The 6,531-nt window shown below is 34.0% G+C and overlaps 1 long non-coding RNA gene across 1 annotated transcript; it reads left to right on the top strand.

The window, feature by feature from the left end:
- LOC138697164 (uncharacterized) lies at positions 1–6,061 on the top strand. The gene is made up of 4 exons (XR_011331546.1): positions 1–300; positions 2,325–2,428; positions 4,504–4,677; positions 5,849–6,061. It is a non-coding gene; the product is annotated as an uncharacterized lncRNA (long non-coding RNA).
- The last annotated feature ends 470 nt before the right edge of the window (positions 6,062–6,531 follow it).

The following is a 6,531-nucleotide window of genomic DNA, read 5'->3' as shown; positions in this document are numbered from 1 at the left end:
AGAAGGATACCCAGTTCCAAAACGTCTTGGATACTATTTCTAGACAGCAATTTGCAGATTGAAGATTTTCTGCAAAACTTTTCCCTCCCTTACGACGGCTTATTTCTGGTGGCCAAAGCCCTGAATGAAGTACGTCTATGTATTACTGATGTATACCGTGTGTCGCAGAACTACCCTTTACAACAATACAACCTAGGTACTTGGAGTGCCACCACTGGTAGAGACAACTGGCCAAAACTTGAGAAATACGAACGAAGAAGCGACTTGTATGGCTTTGAATTTCATGCAGGCGTCATAAATGTAAGCACGATTAATTAATTTCTGAACCTTAATTCATTTACGTTTACTGTACAGCATTAAATTCTACCTTTTTATTTGAACTTACAATTTTATAATCATTATATTTCTTTATTTGCTTTCTTATAAAATTATGCTTGATTATTGTAACAAAAGTTTGGGCACATTTCAAATACTGGAAATTCCTCAAATCTAAAAAAGATAAAAAAAAATCATTAGCTCCTACATTTGACATTCTATTCTGCAGAAAGGAACGACGAGAGACAAAATATTTTGACTATACAGAACGTGGCTAGATTAATGTTCTGGGACAACGTATCTGAACTTAAACATTTTTTGTTTCGCAAAAGAAAGCCCTAGGAGTAATGACAGATATTTATAAAAGCACAACTCGCAAAAAGATTTCTTAAAATTTATAAATGTTGATCTGTCCTCGCCATTTTATGCTAATATCTTTAGTATTAAACAGAGTATTAATAATTTTAATGCAAGAGACAAATCGAACCTCCATGTACCTCCATTACTCTCAGCTATACACAAGAAAAAACTTCGCTGTTCTTGTATCATAATCTTCAATGCACTCTCTAATTATATTAAACATATATCCTGTTCAACTAATGAACTGTGTATGTTTGTAAATTAAATTAATCCATTTACTTTGTATTTACAATTATGTATTATACATTTTTCTGTAATTTTTTATTATTATACTGCTGACGTATCTATGCAATACAATATATGTGTTGTTACATATATTATTATGTTATGTTATGTTATGTTATGTTATGTTATGTTATGTTATGTTATGTTATGTTATGTTATGTTATGTTATGTTTTACGTGTTTATGTTGTGTGTTACGTTTAATGTTATCTGTTATGTTGTGTGTTATATTTTAAGTTATGTTATGTCATACGTGTTATGTTACGTTATTGTATGCTATAATATACTCACAGAATCCTCGTAGTGTACGCCATCCGGTATGGCACCACCACCACCACCACCGATGTCATATTTCCATTATTTACATCTTATTTAAGAGGTAATTATACAATGGATGATGAATCATTACAACGAATATATTGTATAAAAGATCTTGGTGTAACTATTAATCATAATTTGACTTTTCATAATCACATATTTAATATAAAAATAATGCTTTAAAATCTGGGATTTATTATTTGAAACTCAAAAATTAACAAAACATTTCTACTTTCACACTAATTTTTAATTGTCATGTTCGCGCTAAATTGGAATATGGTCTCCCACTTCTAAATCAATAGTAATCAAATTGAAAAATTTCAAAAACGATTCTCAAGATATTTTTATTTAAAAAAATATCATTATTCGGCCTTTCATAACAAAATTCCGCACAACAGTCTACTTGCTGAATTTAATTTAATGTCTCTTGACAGTCGTAGATTACTTGCTGAGTTATTTTTATTGTATAAAATATTCAACGGTCTACTGGATAATAGCGAAATATTGTCACAAATCCAGCTTGACGCTAGATCATCACATTTAAGAAATCGTCAATTGTTATTCACCAATGTTAATAAGTGTTTAAAATTCAATGAAATATGTAAAACATGGGATCTAGATTTCAGCATTTCTTATATAAAATACAAACACTATCTTATTAATATACTGAAGGCACTTGATTTGCCTACAGTATTGCTATTTATTAGATACTGTGTAATCTTTTATAGCTACATTTTACATCTTTTAGTTACGATATCTGTATTTATCTATTTTTAATTTTGTATTTTTCATTTATGTGTCTTTTCTTTACGTATGTATTTGTGTGCTTTTTTCATTTCCCATTTGTATTTATATCTATATTTTGCATTTGTATCTGTTTTTATCTTTTTTTCGTGTTATCCCCATTTTTTACGTTCTAAGCAAGCATATGAACTGTATATTGTAATTGGAGTTTTTTCCTATTATAGAAATAAATAAATAAATAATCAAAATAGGAAAATGTAACGTAAAATGTTTATTAGTGTCAAATATATAATATATTCTGCAGAATCCTCCGTTGACTATTCTAGAAGAGAATGGAAACACAACCAGACTTGCAAGTGGATACTTCTATGAAGTGTGGAACATGTTAGAACAGGAATTAAATTTCACGTAAGTAGCTGTAAATTAGATAAAGAATGAACACTAAAGGTAAGCGTCCACTACATCGTATCGTACTCCTCGTACGAATCGCACGCAACGGATATTTTAAGTGCAGTGCGTTCACTGTAACGGCTCCACTTCATCGTCTCATCGGATTCCCCTATCAGCTGTTTAAAACATGACATCGTACGATATTGACATTACTGAAAACAGAGGAGTTGAGGTTAGGTCTATTTATTACGTCTGTTAGCGAATAAGAATTTGTAATTGCTTCATGCGTCTTAATTGAAGAGGAAGAAACGAAAGAAATATTGGTTACATAATATATTTGCAAGAAACGACTTGATTACTGTAATGGGAATGCCTCAAATTATATCATTTTTCGCAATTTTCTACACGCGAAATAAATCTTCCATCTGCCATTTTGGAGCGACATGAATATGGCACAACATAATAGTAACAGTTGACCAATTAAAATTGATTTATTAAAGAAGGCCATGATCGCACGCATCGGAAAAGTTGCCCATCCGAGAAACGTGGACGGATTTGCAGAGAGGCGATGCGCCCGATACGATGTAGTGAACGCGGTTACATAACAATTACAGCAAATATAGTCTTTTTCCAATCCGTGCGATTCGTCCGATGTGTGCGATACGATATAGTGAACGCTTACCTTAACAAAACAAGGCAACTCACATGCAGAAACTTGAGAACAAATGAGGAGTTTAGAACTGGAACTCAAAGATGCCGAATTTGTTAAATGTAAAACTGTACAAAGCTGAATCATATTAAGGTGACCGGACGTCCCGATTTGGCCGGGACAGTTCCGATTTCCCTAAGTCAAATGAAATGACCAATGATTTGAGACTATGAACGAAATAAATTGAATTAAATACGTCACCCAAACATCGTAAGATGAAGATTAGAAATAAATTGTTTAACTTTCAACACTAGTGAATAGTTATGCGTATAGGCAGAGTTAGGACGTTAGCGTAAGGTTAAATCGTGCGTAAAAAAATTCGTGTCGTGACATGTAGGTACCATTTCTTGTTTGTAATACTATAAAATACATAATCTGTGTGCATTGAACCGTAGTAGCTTGCATAGTTACTGAGGATTGTACTACTGTCTACTATGACTTATCCATATGTTCGTATCTAATACTAGACCTATATCTATTAGTTTAATATTGTATTCTATATTAATTGATGTGTGTAGTCAGTTAAATGTCTTTGAATGTAAATGTCAACTATAAATTATTGTTGACAATTAGCAAGAAATGTAAAAATGCACATTTATAAATGAATGTAATAAAAAGAACATCGCATTTCATCAAGTAAACCCAATTACAAAAATTAGTCACTATTAAAATCCCTATCATGTTAGATATGCCACTCTTGCATTTAATAATATAACATGACATTGTGGAATCAGTTTTGCAATTTAAAAAAATCCTTTCATTTTCATGGCTCATAAGTTGATGTTCCTGTAGGCATAAGTCAAAGGTGTAAAAATGTAATTCGCGGAGTGATTTCCCCTCATTACCTCCTCCTACCGAATTAGGTGAGGGCGATGGAATTGAGGGAGACATAAACAACCCCTCTCTCAGCGTCACATCAGTGCAGTAGGCTAGTAAGGAGTGGGTAATACGTCACGTACGATTTCTCTTCATTTACATCCCTGCTGTAAGTGCAGAAGCATAGAGCAAGCAAAATGCAGTTATGGCCGTATAGCCTAATATCACAGTCTAGTATATACAGTCACGAAGCTTGAGTTGTAAGGGTGCTAGGAACAATAGACTGTGCCGGTACTATTTCGCATTGTCTGTAATGAGGCGATAGTAGCGATCCTAGTGGTTAGCAATTATCTAAGGATGCATATTTAGTACATATTGAGCTTCGTGACTGTATATACTAGACTGTGTACTAGACTGTGCTAATATTTGTACCTGATCAGCAAAATTATCGAGAGGGGATTCTTGCAGTAAATAGCCATTTTGTTCCGGCTTCGATTCTGAGGAATATGGTAACCTTATCATAACTTGCTATATTTCGTAATAACAAATATAAACGCATTTTATACAGGACTGTGTACCATGTACCTAAAGATAAATCTTGTGGAATAAGGAAACATGGAAAATGGAATGGTTTGATTGGGATGGTGACCAGGAAGGAAGTAGATCTCGCAATAGCAGACTTGCAAATGACATCGTACAGAAAGGAAATCGTGGATTTCACAATTCCACTTCTTTTCAGCAGGTAAATTTATCAGATACTATGAATATGTTGTATAAAGGCATTTAAATGGATACGATTGAACTATAACAGTTAAAACATGGAAATTCATCTTAAAACTGTATTGTTAACTTTGCAAATAGGCCTACTTCAAGTTATAATTTGTATTATCATGTTTTAACTATAAGTTCCAGAATCATTCACAAACGTAATTAAAGACCTCACCATATTGTTTTATGGTCTAGATATTAATGTAATAACTATGTAACCAATTGTATTCTACAGTAAAACCCCGATTATCCGTCACCCTATTAACCGACTGGCGGATTATCCGACTGTCTTTCTCTAGCTCCTTCTTTTTATTGCAGAGAACAAATGAAGTGATGTACGTTATGTTAGTACATATTTGTTCTGCAGAGGGTTATTAATTATTACAAGCCTTTACCCTTACACAGTATATAGTAGGAATCTTTCGTTACTGGCAACAGGAACAGTTACTTGTGGCAGGGGGTGTTTTTTCCCCAACTTGTAAAATAGTCATTACATGCTTTCAAAGAAATTACCCCAAGTACTTTCAATCCATGTACCATTCAGACCTTATCCTTACTATTCGAGTGGCCGTACTTTGTATTTCTATGCAAAATGTCTTCCACGGGTGTCAAAAGAAAACGTGTTGTGCTAATTATCGAAACAAATACAAATACTTAAGAGATTTGAAGAAGAAACTGTGACTCATTTCGCATCAGAATATCTTTCTGCAGAAAACTATCAACCTTATCCTTGAAACCCGTCGTTGACAACGGTACTTTAATCACTGAAGTTCTGACTCATTACCTAGCATGTTAAATACAACACCATGGGAGAAATTACGAAATTGTAGTTTAATTTATGAAAATCTTTTATGGTACGGATTATCCGATTTTTCCGATTAACCGTTCAGTCCATCCCCTTCATTACCACGGATAATAGAGGTTCTACTGTATTAGAATTAGAGTCTGGCTGGGTGGAAGAGAAGGCCTACTGGCCTTAGCTCTGCCAGATTAAATAAATAAATAATTATTAAATTATTATATTAGCGGAAAGTGTTACCAGATTCATCGACTATCAAGTAAATTAACGTTTTACTTTAAAAAAATCTAATGAAAGTACAGAAAGTACGAGGAAGTTCTCATTTTGTCTTTGTTTACTTTTTCAGCATAAAAGTATTCATGAAGAGGCCTCAAAATTTATCACTGCGTTGGACTAGTTTTCTACAACCATTTTCTCCTGGTTTGTGGTGTGCTACATTGCTCACCATTGTCTTCCTAGGAGCAGTTCTAACAGTCATACAGCGACTAAACTACAAAATCAGCAGTACTGAATATTTGACACTCTACGATTCAACTTTCTGTGTTTTTGGATTAATTTGTGGACAAGGTTAGACAATTTAAATTACTTTCTTAACATAAATAATATATCAGTGGCGGTTCCTCGGGGGAGGGAAGGGAGGAACGTCCTCCTCACATTTTTCTTCTTTTGAAAGTAAATACCAAATGAAATATATATGTCTTGAAATTCGAGGAAGATTCGGTAATTTTTAAGTTCACAGCTATAAGTTCACAGTTGATCGAGTTTTAAACGACGCACAATCATGTGTTGCTAGAAAACTGTGAGAAAGATGCGAGGCTGTTTGTGTGGAGGAAAGCCAATCCTTTCCTCCTTTACTGCAGTTAACACACATAGACAACAGCGCGCTAGCGGCCAGAGAAAGAAGCAGAGTTTTAAAGCAACTAAATGAACGGATAGGGAGGAGATCCTCCTCTGAATCAGCGCATGGGCGGGAAATAGAAACCGACTGGTCTTGCAGCAAGCTCGCTACCGCTGCCATCTAACGATGCT

This window comes from Periplaneta americana, chromosome 3, assembly GCF_040183065.1.
Source record: "Periplaneta americana isolate PAMFEO1 chromosome 3, P.americana_PAMFEO1_priV1, whole genome shotgun sequence".
Classification (NCBI taxonomy): Eukaryota; Metazoa; Arthropoda; class Insecta; order Blattodea; family Blattidae; genus Periplaneta; species Periplaneta americana.
This window is presented reverse-complemented; position numbering and strand designations above follow the sequence as displayed.